Below are 22,246 nucleotides of genomic sequence, written 5' to 3'. Positions count from 1 at the left end.
GTATAAATATATAAATTACTGATAAAATTTAATTTACATCCACATCTACAGAAAAATGAAACTAATGTAATTCTAAAATGCGAAATTTACTGTAGTATTTGTAACGTAGTCTTGTATTATAACTTGTAACTCTAATTTTAATCTAAATAGTTTAGTTAAAAATAATAGTCTAGGAATTACTATGCCTCGAATGCGATACCACTGACTTACAATTTACATTATAGCTAGTACAAAGTACAACTGCAGGTCCACTTTTAAGTATCTGCTTGAAGTTAAAATTGAAATATATTTTCTGAAACTTATGGTTTAAGTCACAATTACAACTCCCGAAAAACATTTTCACACGTCAAGCCCACACATACAGAACACTTACGAGTATTATTCGATAAACTTACCGTATGGCCTTTTATGTTTTGAGCACCTTCGATAACACATGATAACACCTGCGTATCATCTATATCAAGCTTTACAGATTTTCTGCTCTCAAACACCGCCATTATAATAAAATTAGCCCTCTTACGTACCATCTAGTGTTGCAATAACTAGATAAATAATAAAGTCTAATGTCAAAATATAGTATTATTAAATTTAAAAATCAATTCTATAACATGCTGAAATCCACTTCAGAGGCAAAAATCAAGGTGTTAAGTGTTTCAGTTTTTGTTTGTTGAAAATTTTACAACAAATATAAGTAATGATAATTTTATTCATTATACAGTTTTTCACTTCGTACTCTGAGAGTAAGACCAACGACATTTTAAAGTAATTTGTCAAGTAACATCATATGGCAAGCTTTTAATTAACTTGTTCACCATGTATCTAGCCTTTACTTAAATTTAGAAGTTAAATACACATCAATAGGTATCAAAATTATGAAATTTCCAACAAGATTGGTACCAATAGTTTTCTTTCTTTTTCAATGCAAGTATATTTTAATATACGAACAATAATAGAATTTATAATAATGGTTATTACATATAATTATTTATATGCAAACGTTTTACAAACAATTTGAATCTACTCTCTGATCCTGAGCTTCCTTGATATCTTAACGACGGTTCACGATTGGTGAATTAATTTGGAGCTGATACGGATACAATTCACTTAACCCGGAACTAGCGAGCTGAAGTTACATCAACATCATAACCAGCAATATTGGTTTGATTAGGAAAGTCTGTAAATATAAACTCATACTCAATCAATAAGCTAGAAAGTTTATTTTTCTCTTCACGAGGCAAGTGATCGAGCTTTGCATCAAGTTTGGTCAGAATATCAGAATTACTCAGTTTGGTATTGCTTTAATCTCTGATGTTTTCAAATTTACGGGTGTCTGAGTCAAATCGACTGTCATCAGTATCAGAAGAACACTCAACGGGTAAAATATTTATGGATGAATCTTGGATCTGATAAAGTTTCAACATATTAATATGACACAGCTGAGAAGCCTTTCGACAGTCATGTGTTTTTATAACATAGCCTATGTCATTTACTTTCCAAACAACTTCATAGGGACCATGATATCTAGCTATGAGTGGATGTCCCATATAGGATAATAATAAGATTATGTCACTAGGACAAAACTTACGCTGTTCAGCCTTTTGGTCATAAATGGTTTTCATTTTAGCATGGGATAACTTAAAATTTTATCGAGTTAAATCACAAGCACATAAGAGTTTGGACCGGAGCTTGGAAACATAATCCAATGAGTGCATTTCCTTCGTGTCATCTTCCGATCATTGTTTCTTTAGCAACTTCAAACGACTATGCACTGAATGGTCAAACATCAATTGAAATGGGCTAAACCATATCGACTCCTGTACAGAGTCACGAAGAGCAAATAATAATAAATTAACTTCTTCATCCGAATATTCATTATCAAGACAGTAAGGTCTTGGTTTTACCGATGTAGGAAGCCAAATGTATGAGTAGAAGAGACGTGAACAACGGCCAATCGCCAAAAGACCTTGGTAGCGGGAAAAATGTTTAGTCTGTTTTTGAACTTCGCGCAAAGCAACACGAGAGCTATCTGCCCTAGCCGTTCCTAATTTAGCAGTGAAAGACAAAATTGAAGGTGGCTAATTATCACAACCCCCGACCAACTCTCGGGCTACTGTTTTATTAACAAATAGTGGGACTGAGTGTAACATTATAATCCTCGACCCTCGGATTACGAGTCGAGTGCCCTAACCACCTAACCATACCAGTCCTGTTTAGTCTGAAATTAGGTTTAATAATAAATTTCGGGTCAACTTGTTGATAGTAAGAGTTACATTGGTAAGGTAAGTTTGGGTATACAGTGGGTATCTTGGGTTTTTTGACAAATAAATAGTTAAGAGTGAAAAATTTATTTTCTTGAAGAAATGTTTATGGTAAACCTTTTGAAAGAGAATGCTTTATATGGAAGTAATTTTTTGTGAAGAACTAGATAGGATGAGATAAGCTTTTAGGTCCTTTTTAGTAGGAGTAGAATAAGATTGCGTTCGAAATAGAAGTGTATAAACCTATAGGCTCAAATATCAAGTGGCTCGACTTTAGTGGACTACACCATGAAATCCTCAAAGACAGTGTCTCGGAATTCCTTGGAGAATATGAAAAAAGTCTACATAGTAGCGAGAGAAACTTATAAAGATTTCCCAGACGTATTAAATGATAACCTATATGTCAAAATAGACATGATGAAACTAGACCCTAACTTTGGCGATATACGAAACAGTAGCGGCATGTTTAAGTACAAAAATATAGTTTGTTTTGGAATTTCGCACAAAGCTACTCGAGGGCTATCTGTACTAGCCGTCCCTAATTTAGCAGTGTAAGACTAGAGGGAAGGTAGCTAGTCATCACCACCCACCACCAACTCTTGGGCTACTCTTTTACTAACAAATAGTGGGATTGACAGTCACATTATAACGTCCCCGCGGCTGAAAGGGCCAGTATGTTTGGCGCGACCGGGGTGCGAACCCGCGACCCTCAGATTACGAGTCGCACGCTTTAATACGCTTGGCCGTGCCGGGCCCAAAAATATAGTAAAGAAATGTGTACTTTGCTGCTGAATGACAGACAGTGTTATCTATATGGTCACGAGTCTGAGGGTGGCCAAAGGGGCTATAAAAAAGGCCATAGCTTCCACATTTGCCAGTTAAAAACGTTTATCACAGTACCATTGACTCATCTGAGTTTAGAAGAAGGTAAATAAATAGAAACTAAATTAGTCAATAGTGTTTCAAAAATAAATAGCGAATTTAAAGACAATGTATCAGAATGAAACTTCAATGAACTGGTCATTGAAGGCAAGTGGCACTGAGGACATTGACTTAGAACCAGAAAAGTTAGTGACAGGTGAAGATAAAGACCAGAAAGAAATGGAAAAAAGAAACAATGGACCTAAAATAAAAAAAAGACTTGAAACAGAATGAATCTTCGTTATCCAAAGATAATTAAACCCAGTAACAAGACATCACAAAAAGAAGAAAAAAACTAATCCTGGATTATCTAGTTTGTCAAACATGTCTTCGAAGAAAAGAAAGAACCATCCTAATGGTAACCCAAAAATTTGATAAGTATACCTAAGTAAAGTTTGTACACATTCTCTAGTTGTAATTCAGTTATAGGTTCGGTCTAAGGCGTAAATCTTTAATAAAACTGAAAAATGTAACACTTAACGTGAAAGGTTCTAGAAAGGAAAGAAAAAACAACACAAGGCTTTGTAATAGTTTTTCTGCGGAATGCACACATAAAAAAATTAGAAAACATAAAAACCATTAATAGAAAGTGCAAAATAAAATCATACTGAGTCTTAAGTTACTCAAATAAAGCATGAACAGGTATATTAAAAAAAAAAACACTTAAATTTCCAGGGAATTCCAGGGAAAGTTAGAACTTTAAGACATGATGAGCATGGGCACCTATGTTTATTACACACAGAACTGAAGAATAGAACTATAAGATTAGTAAATGTATTTATCTCAAACAAAGACACACTTACAAGACACTTTGTTATGCATTTAGGAAACTATTTGTTTTGCATCTATGAGATTCTCATAGGTGGAGATTTCATTTGTGTTGAGAATCCGATATTAGATAAATAAACAACAGTATAAACAGAGATGAGACGGCAAACTGGCTCGAATACATAGTTGATAATTTTGACGTAACTAATGTATGGTGTCGTGTCCAATGTTTTGACTCGGGTATGACTTATTGAAATATCACTGAGGCGGGTGCCAAGCTCAACAGGCTTTACGCTATCAGGAAATTACTGAAGTTGGCGGAAAAAACTTGGATAAACCCAATAGGTTTAATTATGTTACAGACCATTATTGTCTATTTCTAGACACCAAACCAAATATACTGAGGTCAAGGACATTGGAAACTCAATGTTTCTCTCCTGGCAAAACATATATCAATATTACAACTACAGAAAGGTTACAAACACACAACATAGTAACGCTGATTGATGGGAGAAATGGAAACAAAATATAATAATTAAATTTATGTGAAAAAACACACGTAAAGAAATGTAATACTCAAGTTGATTTCATTAAAGGAAGACTTACACCAATAGCCGGAAGAGCTAATAATGACACTAAATTAATAGAATCAATACACATAGTAAAAACTGAACTAAATGACCTTTATAACACAAAACATGAGTTAGAATTAAAATACTTTCACAACACAGAGGAGAAATTTTATGAACAACTAAGTAATAAGATGTTATTGTTTTGAATTAAGCACAAAGCTACACAAGGAGCAAACTGTGCTCTGCCCACCACGGGTACAGAAAACCCGGTTTTTACCGTTGTAAGTCCCGCGACTTACCGCTGAGCCACTTGGGGGCCAAGTGGTAAGAAATAAACATTCCATATAACTCAGCTTACATACAATGATAGAATTAATTGCACAGACAAATTAAATATTGTGGTAAATAAATGTTCAAAACTTTACTCTCTAAAACTAGTTAATAAAAATAGCATCACGAAACATAAACAACTCAGCCCATGAAAAGTAATAGCCTAACGGATAATCTCACAAACAAAGAATGACTGGAAGCCCTAAACATAATAAAAAACAATAAGACACCGGTGACCCATGGCTTACCAACTAAATTCTACAAAACCTACTGATCAGTTGTAGGAGATAGTTTTGTCAAGATATTAAATTACCTATCCTTCTTTTTTAACACAAATTACAAGTTATTGACTAAACGCATAAACAGTGAAATTAGAAAAGTAATTTATGTTTGTTTGTTTTTGAACTCTTGGGCTACTCTTTTACCAACGAATAGTGGGATTGACCGTAACATTATAACGCCCCCACGGCTGAAAGGGCGGGCATGTTTGGCGCGACCGGAATGCGAACCCGCGACCCTCAGATTACGAGTCGCACGCCTTAACACGCTTGGCCATGCCGGGCCTAGTAATTTTTCACATAGTCAGCCGAACACAAACATGTACTATACCAGACATTACAATAATACCTTTATCAGAGACATAATACACATTAATTGTACAAAATTGCATGCCTCAATGATCACAATAGATAAGGAGAAAGTGTTTGACCGTGTCAACCACGACTTTCTCTTATATGTATTTCCAAAGTTTGATTTTCCAAGTAATATTTAAAAAAAAAATGCAGAAACAAAAAAACAAACCATCAGTGTTTAAGGATACTTGTTCAGGGAAATACCTGTCAATTCTGGGGTTATAACAGGGCTGTCCCCATTCGTATTTGTCTTGGTAATTGAAGACTTACTTTCCTCCATAGAACAATGTTAGAATATTGAGGGTATTATGATCCGGGAAACCCATGCAAAGAACAAACCATTTCGGACCTCGCAGACGATGTTACACTAATCCTGATTTCGATCCCAGCAATTATAAACAGTTTACAGGTCCTTGATGAATACTGTGATCTCAGGAGTGCAAAAATAAACAAAAATAAAACTAAAGCTCTCCTGATTCATAAAAATCAAAAAGATAAATTTGGACGTTCTTGGACTCACAGTCCTGTTAAAATGTCAGGAACATAGTGTAATATAGAAACCACCCATAACTGGAATTGTTTTTACGTAAATTACAAGAAAGCTTAGAGAACTGTAAGGAAAGGGAACTCTACATACTGTCTTTAAAACAAACAGCAACAGCTAATCTATTATATGGAGTAAGTATATCCATCAAATATATGAACGTATTACAGTTTCATACGGTCCAATAATTCTGAGGTAATAAAAAGTCACGTAATCCATCCGTCACTTGATGGAACAACATCACTCTTCAGATTTGCAATGAAGGATTCGATTCCTCTTGGTGGACACAGCAGATAACTCGATATGGCTTCGCTATAATGAAACACATACACGCGTAGTGATTGGACACGCAACTAAAGTTATATCACCCATTTTATAAATTACCTTCCAAGATAGAACACAAAGCACGTTAGTAGAGCCAGGTTAATACAAAGTATAATAGCTACACCAATGTACTTAACATTTTAACAAACAAATATGGTACCTGTTATAAAAAAAAATATTTAAATTGAAGTTCAGTACGTCAACATAAGAAATATAAAAGTCATTAGAAACTAATGTAAACCTCAAAATAGAAACGAACTATCTAAATATACACTGAACCATAATATGGGAATGGATAAATTCAGACGTTTTGAAGTATCTAGACTTTATATTGTCTGGAAAACAACACATTATGAACTTCTTGTCAGAACAAAAAAGTAATATTGAAACTATTTATCACGTGATTTTAAAGAGGGGAGAGTACTTTGTTTGTTTGTTTGTGAATTTCGCACAAAGCTACACGAGGTCTATCTGCGCTAGCCGTCCCTAATTTAGCAGTGTAAGACTAGAGGGAAGGCAGCTAGTCACAACCACTGACCGCCAAATCTTGGGCTACTCTTTTACCAACGAATAGTGTGATTAATAGTCATATTATAACGCCCCCACCGCTGGGAAGGCGAGCATGTTTGGGTCGAGCGGGATTCGAACCCGCACTCCTCGGATTACGAGTCGAAGGCCTTAACACGCTTGGCCATGCAGGCCCTAGGAGAGTAGTTTATTAAAAGGTTTGGCAAATTCGTTCTTAATAAAAGGTTTTAAAATGGATACAAGGACATTAGCTCAGAGTGCTAAGATGACAAGTATAGGTGGGAAGACTTGTTTGGTTTGTAGATACTTAGCAGACCAGGTCAAATCATACACTTAGGAGTCTGTAGGACATAAACACATTCAGAAATAATATTCGCTTTGTTGAGGTTTGTAACAACTCGCTGAGCCTTCTTCAAACTTCTAAAGTATTGACTAATGTTTCATTTTTTTCAATAAGTTTGAACTTATTGCTGTAGATAAGAATGTGTTTGTTTGTTTCCTTAATTTTTGAATTTCGTGCTAGCTAAGCTACACGAGGGCTATCTGCGCTAGCCGCCCCTAATTCGGCATTGTAAGACTAGAGGGAAGGCAGCTAATAATCATCACCCGCCGCCAACTCTTGAGCTACTCTTTTACCACCGAATAGTGAGAGTGACCGTCTTATTATAACGTCCTCACAAATGAGAAAACGAATGTATTTGACGTGACGGGGTATTCGAATAGCGGCCCAAAGATTATGAGTCGAGCGTGCAAATCACACGACCATGCTAGGACGCTAAGAATGTGTGGGTGTATAATATATAACAAAACCACACCAGGCTGTCTGTTGTGCCAAACTGTTGAGTTTAACATTGTACATCCGTAGTACTACCACTGTCCCACCAGGGGGATAACTAAGAATGTTCAACATTTTCCTAAAACAGTCAACTTCGTTGACTTTAACAGCTCCGTTTTTCTGAGCTATCGGGTGATGTTGATATTTGTGTTTTGGGAATTTATTTGATAGCTGCCAGTTCTTCAGATTTCAGATACGAGGATATCCCAGGTGTGTTACAATTGTATAAGGTGGAGAACACTGGTGGTAACTAGTTCTCGTGCTAGTTCAGAATTATAAATCTGGTTTCATATCCGCGTTTGAATTCCGCGACTAAAGGGTCCATTCTCGTCTTTATCAATACTCTATAGGAACAGATAAATGGCGTTGCCATGAGATTCCCCTTAGGTTCTACACTTGCTGACATTCTTTTCTGTCACCACGAACAGAACTGGATTAACAACTGTCCTGTAAGCTACAAACCTGTTCTCTACAGAAGGTATGTTGATGATTATTTCCTTATTTTCCGCCATACTGATAATATCTCATGCTTTCTGGACTATCTTAAATCAGAGCATCCCTCAAAACGGTTCCCTCATGAAATTGAGACATATAACTGTTTCTTTTCTGAACGTTCTTGTTAACCATGATCCTAGTGGTTTTACCACCTATGTATATAATGAAAACACCTCTTCACTCAATTTAACAGTTTTGTACCGTTTTATACCGTTTCTATCAAACACAGACTTCTGTCTACTTTGTTTGTTTGTTTGTTTTGAATTTCGCGCAAAGCTACTCGAGAGCTACCTGCGCTAGCTGTCCTTAATTTTGCAGTGTAAGACTAGAGGGAAGGAAGCTAGTCATCACCACCCACCGCCAACTCTTGGGTTACTCTTTTACCAACAAATAGTGGGATTGACCGTCACATTATAACGCCCCCCACGGCTGAACGGGCGAGCAGTTTGATGCGACCGAGATTCGAACCTGCAACCCTAGGATTACGAGTCGAACGCCTTAACACACTTGGCCATGCTGGGCTCTTCTTCTGTCTACCAAATGAAGCCAACAAACTTAACTCATCCAGCCCCTTACAAATTAATTACATCCATACAAAACATTCATTTCCAAAACGACCATCCTAAGCATTTCTTGAATAAGATAACTTCCGCCTAAGATATCCACTGCACCCACACTTCCCGTATAAACCTGCTCATCACATCTTGGGAGACAAAGCTTCCTTGTCATGAAACAGTTAAAAGACATATATGGACATATTATAGATATAAACATATCTATAAAAACTCAAAGAAATGTTACAAATTATCCTAGCTCTTGTGTCTGTCATCAGAACAAAAAAAAACAGGAGATTCGATTTCCCTCTCCAAGTTTAAAATTCTCTAAACAGCCAAATATGACACTGAACTTCTAATAATAGGAATATTATACATAAAAACTCTTCTTCCGTCACTAATAATAGAAACATTACGCATAAAAACTCTTCTTCCGTCACTAATAATAGAAACATTACATATAAAAACACTTCTTCCGTCACTAATAATAGAAACATTACGCATAAAACTCTTCTTCCGTCATTAATAATAAAACATTACACATAAAAACACTTCTTCCGTCACTAATAATAGAAACATTACACATAAAAACTCTTCTTCCGTCACTAATAATAGAAACATTACACATAAAAACTCTTCTTCCGTCACTAATAATAGAAACATTACACATAAAAACTCTACTTCCGTCACTAATAATAGAAACATTACATATAAAAACACTTCTTCCGTCACTAATAATAGAAACATTACGCATAAAACTCTTCTTCCGTCATTAATAATAAAAACATTACACATAAAACACTTCTTCCGTCACTAATAATAGAAACATTACACATAAAACTCTTCTTCCGTCACTAATAATAGAAACATTACACATAAAAAACTCTTCTTCCGTCACTAATAATAGAAACATTACACATAAAACTCTACTTCCGTCACTAATAATAGAAACATTACACATAAAAACTCTTCTTCCGTCAGTAATAATGAAAACATTACACATAAAACACTTCTTCCGTCACTAATAATAGAAACATTACGCATAAAACTCTTCTTCCGTCACTAATAATAGAAACATTACACATAAAACTCTTCTTCCGTCAGTAATAATAAAACATTACACATAAAAAACACTTCTTCCGTCACTAATAATAGAAACATTACGCATACAAAACTCTTTTCCGTCACTAATAATAGAAACATTACGCGTAAAAATTCTTCTTCCGTCACTAATAATAGAAACATTACGCAAAAAAACTCTTCTTCCGTCACTAATAATAGAAACATTACGCATAAAAACTCTTCTTCCGTCACTAATAATAGAAACATTACGCATAAAACTCTTCTTCCGTCACTAATAATAGAAACATTACGCATAAAACTCTTCTTCCGTCACTAATAATAGAAACATTAAACATAAAACTCTTCTTTCGTCACTAATAATAGAAACATTACGCATAAAACTCTTCTTTCGTCACTAATAATAGACACATTACGCATAAAAACTCTTCTTCCGTCACTAATAATGGAAACATTAAACATAAAAACTCTTCTTCCGTCACTAATAATAGAAGCATTACACATAAAAACTCTTCTTCCGTCACTAATAATAGAAACATTACACATAAAAACTCTTCTTCCGTCAGTAATAATAAAAACATTACACATAAAAACACTTCTTCCGTCACTAATAATAGAAACATTACGCATAAAAACTCTTCTTCCGTCACTAATAATAGAAACATTACATATAAAACACTTCTTCCGTCACTAATAATAGAAACATTACGCATAAAAACTCTTCTTCCGTCATTAATAATAAAAAACATTACACATAAAACACTTCTTCCGTCACTAATAATAGAAACATTACACATAAAACTCTTCTTCCGTCACTAATAATAGAAACATTACACATAAAAACTCTTCTTCCGTCACTAATAATAGAAACATTACATATAAAAACACTTCTTCCGTCACTAATAATAGAAACATTACGCATACAAAACTCTTTTTCCGTCACTAATAATAGAAACATTACGCATAAAAACTCTTCTTCCGTCACTAATAATAGAAACATTACGCATAAAAACTCTTCTTCCGTCACTAATAATAGAAACATTACGCATAAAAAACTCTTCTTCCGTCACTAATAATAGAAACATTACGCATAAAACTCTTCTTCCGTCACTAATAATAGAAACATTACGCATAAAACTCTTCTTCCGTCACTAATAATAGAAACATTAAACATAAAACTCTTCTTTCGTCACTAATAATAGAAACATTACGCATAAAACTCTTCTTTCGTCACTAATAATACACACATTACGCATAAAACTCTTCTTCCGTCACTAATAATGGAAACATTAAACATAAAACTCTTCTTCCGTCACTAATAATAGAAGCATTACACATAAAAAACTCTTCTTCCGTCACTAATAATAGAAACATTACACATAAAACTCTTCTTCCGTCAGTAATAATAAAACATTACACATAAAAAACACTTCTTCCGTCACTAATAATAGAAACATTACGCATAAAACTCTTCTTCCGTCACTAATAATAGAAACATTACATATAAAACACTTCTTCCGTCACTAATAATAGAAACATTACGCATAAAAACTCTTCTTCCGTCATTAATAATAAAAACATTACACATAAAAACACTTCTTCCGTCACTAATAATAGAAACATTACACATAAAAACTCTTCTTCCGTCACTAATAATAGAAACATTACACATAAAAACTCTTCTTCCGTCACTAATAATAGAAACATTACATATAAAAACACTTCTTCCGTCACTAATAATAGAAACATTACGCATACAAAACTCTTCTTCCGTCACTAATAATAGAAACATTACGCGTAAAAATTCTTCTTCCGTCACTAATAATAGAAACATTACACATAAAAACTCTTCTTCCGTCAGTAATAATAAAAACATTACACATAAAAACACTTCTTCCGTCACTAATAATAGAAACATTACGCATAAAAAACTCTTCTTCCGTCACTAATAATAGAAACATTACGCATAAAAACTCTTCTTCCGTCACTAATAATAGAAACATTACGCATAAAAACTCTTCTTCCGTCATTAATAATAAAAAACATTACACATAAAAAACACTTCTTCCGTCACTAATAATAGAAACATTATACATAAAAACTCTTCTTCCGTCACTAATAATAAAAACATTACACATAAAAACTCTTCTTCCGTCACTAATAATAGAAACATTACGCATAAAAACTCTTCTTCCGTCACTAATAATAGAAACATTACACATAAAAACACTTCTTCCGTCACTAATAATAAAAACATTACGCATAAAACTCTTCTTCCGTCATTAATAATAAAAACATTACACATAAAAACTCTTCTTCCGTCACTAATAATAGAAACATTACACATAAAAACTCTTCTTCCGTCAGAAATAATAAAACATTACACATAAAACTCTTCTTCCGTCACTAATAATAGAAACATTACGCATAAAAACTCTTCTTCCGTCACTAATAATAGAAACATTACGCATACAAAACTCTTTTTCCGTCACTAATAATAGAAACATTACGCGTAAAAATTCTTCTTCCGTCACTAATAATAGAAACATTACACATAAAAAACTCTTCTTCCGTCAGTAATAATAAAACATTACACATAAAAACTCTTCTTCCGTCACTAATAATAGAAACATTACGCATAAAAACTCTTCTTCCGTCACTAATAATAGAAACATTACATATAAAAAACTCTTCTTCCGTCACTAATAATAGAAACATTACGCATAAAAAACTCTTCTTCCGTCATTAATAATAAAACATTACACATAAAAAACACTTCTTCCGTCACTAATAATAGAAACATTAAACATAAAAACTCTTCTTCCGTCACTAATAATAGAAACATTACACATAAAAACTCTTCTTCTGTCACTAATAATATAAACATTACGCATAAAAACTCTTCTTCCGTCACTAATAATAGAAACATTACACATAAAAACTCTTCTTCCGTCACTAATAATAAAAACATTACACATAAAAACTCTTCTTCCGTCACTAATAATAGAAACATTACGCATAAAAACTCTTCTTCCGTCACTAATAATAGAAACATTACACATAAAAAACTCTTCTTCCGTCAGAATAATAATAAAAACATTACACATAAAAACACTTCTTCCGTCACTAATAATAGAAACATTACGCATAAAAACTCTTCTTCCGTCACTAATAATAGAAACATTACATATAAAAACACTTCTTCCGTCACTAATAATAGAAACATTACGCATAAAAACTCTTCTTCCGTCATTAATAATAAAAACATTACACATAAAAACACTTCTTCCGTCACTAATAATAGAAACATTACACATAAAAACTCTTCTTCCGTCACTAATAATAGAAACATTACACATAAAAACTCTTCTTCCGTCACTAATAATAGAAACATTACACATAAAAACTCTTCTTCCGTCACTAATAATAGAAACATTACACATAAAAACTCTTCTTCCGTCACTAATAATAGAAACATTACGCATAAAAACTCTTCTTCCGTCACTAATAATAGAAACATTAAACATAAAAACTCTTCTTCCGTCACTAATAATAGAAACATTACGCAAAAAAAACTCTTCTTCCGTCACTAATAATAGAAACATTACGCATAAAAACTCTTCTTCCGTCACTAATAATAGAAACATTACGCATAAAAACTCTTCTTCCGTCACTAATAATAGAAACATTAAACATAAAACTCTTCTTTCGTCACTAATAATAGAAACATTACGCATAAAAACCTCTTCTTTCGTCACTAATAATAGAAACATTACGCATAAAACTCTTCTTCCGTCACTAATAATGGAAACATTAAACATAAAAACTCTTCTTCCGTCACTAATAATAGAAGCATTACACATAAAAACTCTTCTTCCGTCACTAATAATAGAAACATTACACATAAAAACTCTTCTTCCGTCATTAATAATAGAAACATTACACATAAAAACTCTTCTTCCGTCACTAATAATAGAAACAGTAGACATAAAAACTCTTCTTCCGTCAGTAATAATAAAAACATTACACATAAAACACTTCTTCCGTCACTAATAATAGAAACATTACGCATAAAACTCTTCTTCCGTTACTAATAATAGAAACATTACATATAAAAACACTTCTTCCGTCACTAATAATAGAAACATTACGCATAAAAACTCTTCTTCCGTCATTAATAATAGAAACATTACGCATAAAAACTCTTCTTTCGTCACTAATAATAGACACATTACGCATAAAAACTCTTCTTCCGTCACTAATAATGGAAACATTAAACATAAAAACTCTTCTTCCGTCACTAATAATAGAAGCATTACACATAAAAACTCTTCTTCCGTCACTAATAATAGAAACATTACACATAAAAACTCTTCTTCCGTCACTAATAATAGAAACATTACGCATAAAAACTCTTCTTCCGTCACTAATAATAGAAACATTAAACATAAAAACTCTTCTTCCGTCACTAATAATAGAAACATTACGCAAAAAACTCTTCTTCCGTCACTAATAAAAGAAACATTACGCATAAAACTCTTCTTCCGTCACTAATAATAGACACATTACGCATAAAACTCTTCTTCCGTCACTAATAATAGAAACATTACGCATAAAACTCTTCTTCCGTCACTAATAATAGAAACATTAAACATAAAACTCTTCTTTCGTCACTAATAATAGAAACATTACGCATAAAACTCTTCTTTCGTCACTAATAATAGACACATTACGCATAAAAAACTCTTCTTCCGTCACTAATAATGGAAACATTAAACATAAAACTCTTCTTCCGTCACTAATAATAGAAACATTACACATAAAAAACTCTTCTTCCGTCACTAATAATAGAAACATTACACATAAAAACTCTTCTTCCGTCAGTAATAATAAAAACATTACACATAAAAACACTTCTTCCGTCACTAATAATAGAAACATTACGCATAAAAACTCTTCTTCCGTCACTAATAATAGAAACATTACACATAAAAACACTTCTTCCGTCACTAATAATAGAAACATTACGCATAAAACTCTTCTTCCGTCATTAATAATAAAAACATTACACATAAAAACACTTCTTCCGTCACTAATAATAGAAACATTACACATAAAACTCTTCTTCCGTCACTAATAATAGAAACATTACACATAAAAACTCTTCTTCCGTCACTAATAATAGAAACATTACACATAAAAACTCTTCTTCCGTCACTAATAATAGAAACATTACGCATAAAAACTCTTCTTCCGTCATTAATAATAAAAACATTACACATAAAAACACTTCTTCCGTCACTAATAATAGAAACATTACACATAAAAACTCTTCTTCCGTCACTAATAATAGAAACATTACACATAAAACTCTTCTTCCGTCACTAATAATAGAAACATTACACATAAAACTCTTCTTCCGTCACTAATAATAGAAACATTACGCATAAAACTCTTCTTCCGTCACTAATAATAGAAACATTACATATAAAAACACTTCTTCCGTCACTAATAATAGAAACATTACGCATAAAAACTCTTTTCCGTCACTAATAATAGAAACATTACGCATAAAAATTCTTCTTCCGTCACTAATAATAAAAACATTACACATAAAAAACTCTTCTTCCGTCACTAATAATAAAACATTACACATAAAAACACTTCTTCCGTCACTAATAATAGAAACATTACGCATAAAACTCTTCTTCCGTCACTAATAATAGAAACATTACATATAAAAAACACTTCTTCCGTCACTAATAATAGAAACATTACGCATAAAAACTCTTCTTCCGTCATTAATAATAAAAACATTACACATAAAAACACTTCTTCCGTCACTAATTATAGAAACATTACACATAAAAAACTCTTCTTCCGTCACTAATAATAGAAACATTACACATAAAACTCTTCTTCCGTCACTAATAATAGAAACATTACACATAAAAACTCTTCTTCCGTCACTAATAATAGAAACATTACACATAAAAACTCTTCTTCAGTCAGTAATAATAAAACATTACACATAAAAAACACTTCTTCCGTCACTAATAATAGAAACATTACGCATAAAAACTCTTCTTCCGTCACTAATAATAGAAACATTACATATAAAAAACACTTCTTCCGTCACTAATAATAGAAACATTACGCATAAAAACTCTTCTTCCGTCATTAATAATAAAAACATTACACATAAAAACACTTCTTCCGTCACTAATAATAGAAACATTACACATAAAAACTCTTCTTCCGTCACTAATAATAGAAACATTACACATAAAAACTCTTCTTCCGTCACTAATAATAGAAACATTACACATAAAAACTCTTCTTCCGTCACTAATAATAGAAACATTACACATAAAAACTCTTCTTCCGTCACTAATAATAGAAACATTACGCATAAAAACTCTTCTTCCGTCACTAATAATAGAAACATTAAACATAAAAACTCTTCTTCCGTCACTAATAATAGAAACATTACGCAAAAAAACTCTTCTTCCGTCACTAATAATAGAAACATTACGCATAAAAACTCTTCTTCCGTCACTAATAATAGACACATTACGCATAAAAACTCTTCTTCCGTCACTAATAATAGAAACATTACGCATAAAAACTCTTCTTCCGTCACTAATAATAGAAACATTAAACATAAAAACTCTTCTTTCGTCACTAATAATAGAAACATTACGCATAAAACTCTTCTTCCGTCACTAATAATAGAAACATTACGCATAAAACTCTTCTTCCGTCACTAATAATGGAAACATTAAACATAAAAACTCTTCTTCCGTCACTAATAATAGAAACATTACACATAAAAAATTTTCTTTCCGTCACTAATAATAGAAACAGTAGACATAAAACTCTTCTTCCGTCAGTAATAATAAAAACATTACACATAAAACACTTCTTCCGTCACTAATAATAGAAACATTACGCATAAAACTCTTCTTCCGTCACTAATAATAGAAACATTACATATAAAAACACTTCTTCCGTCACTAATAATAGAAACATTACGCATAAAAACTCTTCTTCCGTCATTAATAATAGAAACATTACGCATAAAAACTCTTCTTTCGTCACTAATAATGAACACATTACGCATAAAAACTCTTCTTCCGTCACTAATAATGGAAACATTAAACATAAAAACTCTTCTTCCGTCACTAATAATAGAAGCATTACACATAAAAACTCTTCTTCCGTCACTAATAATAGAAACATTACACATAAAAACTCTTCTTCCGTCAGTAATAATAAAAACATTACACATAAAAACACTTCTTCCGTCACTAATAATAGAAACATTACGCATAAAAACTCTTCTTCCGTCACTAATAATAGAAACATTACATATAAAAACACTTCTTCCGTCACTAATAATAGAAACATTACGCATAAAAACTCTTCTTCCGTCATTAATAATAAAAACATTACACATAAAAACACTTCTTCCGTCACTAATAATAGAAACATTACACATAAAAACTCTTCTTCCGTCACTAATAATAGAAACATTACACATAAAAACTCTTCTTCCGTCACTAATAATAGAAACATTACACATAAAAACTCTTCTTCCGTCACTAATAATAGAAACATTACACATAAAAACTCTTCTTCCGTCAGTAATAATAAAAACATTACACATAAAAAACACTTCTTCCGTCACTAATAATAGAAACATTACGCATAAAACTCTTCTTTCGTCACTAATAATAGACACATTACGCATAAAAACTCTTCTTCCGTCACTAATAATAAAAACATTACACATAAAAACACTTCTTCCGTCACTAATAATAGAAACATTACGCATAAAAACTCTTCTTCCGTCACTAATAATAGAAACATTACATATAAAAACACTTCTTCCGTCACTAATAATAGACACATTACGCATAAAAACTCTTCTTCCGTCACTAATAATAGAAACATTACGCATAAAAACTCTTCTTTCGTCACTAATAATAGACACATTACTCATAAAAACTCTTCTTCCGTCACTAATAATGGAAACATTAAACATAAAAACTCTTCTTCCGTCACTAATAATAGAAGCATTACACATAAAAACTCTTCTTCCGTCACTAATAATAGAAACATTACACATAAAAACTCTTCTTCCGTCACTAATAATAGAAACATTACATATAAAAACACTTCTTCCGTCACTAATAATAGAAACATTACGCATAAAAACTCTTCTTCCGTCATTAATAATAAAAACATTACACATAAAAACACTTCTTCCGTCACTAATAATAGAAACATTACACATAAAACTCTTCTTCCGTCACTAATAATAGAAACATTACACATAAAAACTCTTCTTCCGTCACTAATAATAGAAACATTACACATAAAAACTCTTCTTCCGTCACTAATAATAGACACATTACGCATAAAAACTCTTCTTCCGTCACTAATAATAAAAACATTACACATAAAAACACTTCTTCCGTCACTAATAATAGAAACATTACGCATAAAAACTCTTCTTCCGTCACTAATAATAGAAACATTACATATAAAAACACTTCTTCCGTCACTAATAATAGAAACATTAAACATAAAAACTCTTCTTCCGTCACTAATAATAGAAACATTACGCAAAAAAACTCTTCTTCCGTCACTAATAATAGAAACATTACGCATAAAAACTCTTCTTCCGTCACTAATAATAGACACATTACGCATAAAAACTCTTCTTCCGTCACTAATAATAGAAACATTACGCATAAAAACTCTTCTTTCGTCACTAATAATAGAACATTACTCATAAAACTCTTCTTCCGTCACTAATAATGGAAACATTAAACATAAAAACTCTTCTTCCGTCACTAATAATAGAAGCATTACACATAAAAACTCTTCTTCCGTCACTAATAATAGAAACATTACACATAAAAACTCTTCTTCCGTCATTAATAATAGAAACATTACACATAAAAACTCTTCTTCCGTCACTAATAATAGAAACATTACATATAAAAACACTTCTTCCGTCACTAATAATAGAAAATTACGCATAAAAACTCTTCTTCCGTCATTAATAATAAAAACATTACACATAAAACACTTCTTTCCGTCACTAATAATAGAAACATTACACATAAAAACTCTTCTTCCGTCACTAATAATAGAAACATTACACATAAAAACTCTTCTTCCGTCACTAATAATAGAAACATTACACATAAAAACTCTTCTTCCGTCACTAATAATAGAAACATTACACATAAAAACTCTTCTTCCGTCAGTAATAATAAAAACATTACACATAAAAACACTTCTTCCGTCACTAATAATAGAAACATTACGCATAAAAACTCTTCTTCCGTCACTAATAATAGAAACATTACATATAAAAACACTTCTTCCGTCACTAATAATAGAAACATTACGCATAAAAACTCTTCTTCCGTCATTAATAATAAAAACATTACACATAAAAACACTTCTTCCGTCACTAATAATAGAAACATTACGCATAAAAACTCTTCTTTCGTCACTAATAATAGACACATTACGCATAAAAACTCTTCTTCCGTCAGTAATAATAAAAACATTACACATAAAAACACTTCTTCCGTCACTAATAATAGAAACATTACATATAAAAACACTTCTTCCGTCACTAATAATAGAAACATTACGCATACAAAACTCTTTTTCCGTCACTAATAATAGAAACATTACGCGTAAAAATTCTTCTTCCGTCACTAATAATAGACACATTACGCATAAAAACTCTTCTTCCGTCACTAATAATAGAAACATTACGCATAAAAACTCTTCTTCCGTCACTAATAATAGAAACATTAAACATAAAAACTCTTCTTTCGTCACTAATAATAGAAACATTACGCATAAAAACTCTTCTTTCGTCACTAATAATAGACACATTACGCATAAAAACTCTTCTTCCGTCACTAATAATAGACACATTAAACATAAAAACTCTTCTTCCGTCACTAATAATAGAAGCATTACACATAAAAACTCATCTTCCGTCATTAATAATAGAAACATTACACATAAAAACTCTTCTTCCGTCACTAATAATAGAAACAGTAGACATAAAAACTCTTCTTCCGTCAGTAATAATAAAAACATTACACATAAAAACACTTCTTCCGTCACTAATAATAGAAACATTACACATAAAAACTCTTCTTCCGTCATTAATAATAGAAACATTACACATAAAAACTCTTCTTCCGTCACTAATAATAGAAACAGTAGACATAAAAACTCTTCTTCCGTCAGTAATAATAAAAACATTACACATAAAAACACTTCTTCCGTCACTAATAATAGAAACATTACGCATAAAAACTCTTCTTCCGTCACTAATAATAGAAACATTACATATAAAAACACTTCTTCCGTCACTAATAATAGAAACATTACGCATAAAAACTCTTCTTCCGTCATTAATAATAGAAACATTACGCATAAAAACTCTTCTTTCGTCACTAATAATAGACACATTACGCATAAAAACTCTTCTTCCGTCACTAATAATGGAAACATTAAACATTAAAACTCTTTTTCCGTCACTAATAATAGAAGCATTACACATAAAAACTCTTCTTCCGTCACTAATAATAGAAACATTACACATAAAAACTCTTCTTCCGTCAGTAATAATAAAAACATTACACATAAAAACACTTCTTCCGTCACTAATAATAGAAACATTACGCATAGAAACTCTTCTTTCGTCACTAATAATAGAAACATTACATATAAAAACACTTCTTCCGTCACTAATAATAGAAACATTACGCATAAAAACTCTTCTTCCGTCATTAATAATAAAAACATTACACATAAAAACACTTCTTCCGTCACTAATAATAGAAACATTACACATAAAAACTCTTCTTCCGTCACTAATAATAGAAACATTACACATAAAAACTCTTCTTCCGTCACTAATAATAGAAACATTACACATAAAAACTCTTCTTCCGTCACTAATAATAGAAACATTACACATAAAAACTCTTCTTCCGTCAGTAATAATAAAAACATTACACATAAAAACACTTCTTCCGTCACTAATAATAGAAACATTACGCATAAAAACTCTTCTTTCGTCACTAATAATAGACACATTACGCATAAAAACTCTTCTTCCGTCAGTAATAATAAAAACATTACACATAAAAACACTTCTTCCGTCACTAATAATAGAAACATTACGCATAAAAACTCTTCTTCCGTCACTAATAATAGAAACATTACATATAAAAACACTTCTTCCGTCACTAAAAATAGAAACATTACGCATACAAAACTCTTTTTCCGTCACTAATAATAGAAACATTACGCGTAAAAATTCTTCTTCCGTCACTAATAATAGAAACATTACACATAAAAACTCTTCTTCCGTCAGTAATAATAAAACATTACACATAAAAAACACTTCTTGCGTCACTAATAATAGAAACATTACGCATAAAAACTCTTCTTCCGTCATTAATAATAGAAACATTACATATAAAAACACTTCTTCCGTCACTAATAATAGAAACATTACGCATAAAAACTCTTCTTCCGTCATTAATAATAAAAACATTACACATAAAAACACTTCTTCCGTCACTAATAATAGAAACATTACACATAAAAACTCTTCTTCCGTCACTAATAATAGAAACATTACACATAAAAAACTCTTCTTCCGTCACTAATAATAGAAACATTACACATAAAAACTCTTCTTCCGTCACTAATAATAGAAACATTACACATAAAAACTCTTCTTCCGTCAGTAATAATAAAAACATTACACATAAAAACACTTCTTCCGTCACTAATAATAGAAACATTACGCATAAAAACTATTCTTCCGTCACTAATAATAGAAACATTACATATAAAAACACTTCTTCCGTCACTAATAATAGAAACATTACGCATAAAAACTCTTCTTCCGTCATTAATAATAAAAACATTACACATAAAAACTCTTCTTCCGTCACTAATAATAGAAACATTACACATAAAACTCTTCTTCCGTCACTAATAATAGAAACATTACACATAAAAACTCTTCTTCCGTCACTAATAATAGAAACATTACACATAAAAAACTCTTCTTCCGTCACTAATAATAGAAACATTACACATAAAAAACTCTTCTTCTTCCGTCACTAATAATAGAAACATTAAACATAAAAAATTCTTCTTCCGTCACTAATAATAGAAACATTACGCAAAAAAACTCTTCTTCCGTCACTAATAATAGAAACATTACGCATAAAAACTCTTCTTCCGTCACTAATAATAGACACATTACGCATAAAAACTCTTCTTCCGTCACTAATAATAGAAACATTACGCATAAAAACTCTTCTTTCGTCACTAATAATA

At 31.7% G+C, this 22,246-nt stretch overlaps 1 pseudogene across 1 annotated transcript in view; it reads right to left on the bottom strand.

Moving 5' to 3' along the window:
- The window catches only part of LOC143251065 (PX domain-containing protein kinase-like protein), a 44,574-nt pseudogene extending 44,044 nt beyond the window's left edge, over positions 1–530 (bottom strand). Inside the window, exon 1 of the transcript XR_013028479.1 lies at positions 396–530. The product of XR_013028479.1 is annotated as a PX domain-containing protein kinase-like protein (transcript). The remainder of the gene's footprint in view (positions 1–395) is intronic.
- Between the last annotated feature and the right edge of the window lie 21,716 nt (positions 531–22,246).

The sequence above is a fragment of the Tachypleus tridentatus genome, chromosome 5 (assembly GCF_004210375.1).
Source record: "Tachypleus tridentatus isolate NWPU-2018 chromosome 5, ASM421037v1, whole genome shotgun sequence".
Lineage (NCBI taxonomy): Eukaryota > Metazoa > Arthropoda > Merostomata > Xiphosura > Limulidae > Tachypleus > Tachypleus tridentatus.
The sequence above is the reverse complement of the archived record's forward strand: the minus strand, read 5'-3'. Positions and strand labels throughout refer to the sequence as shown.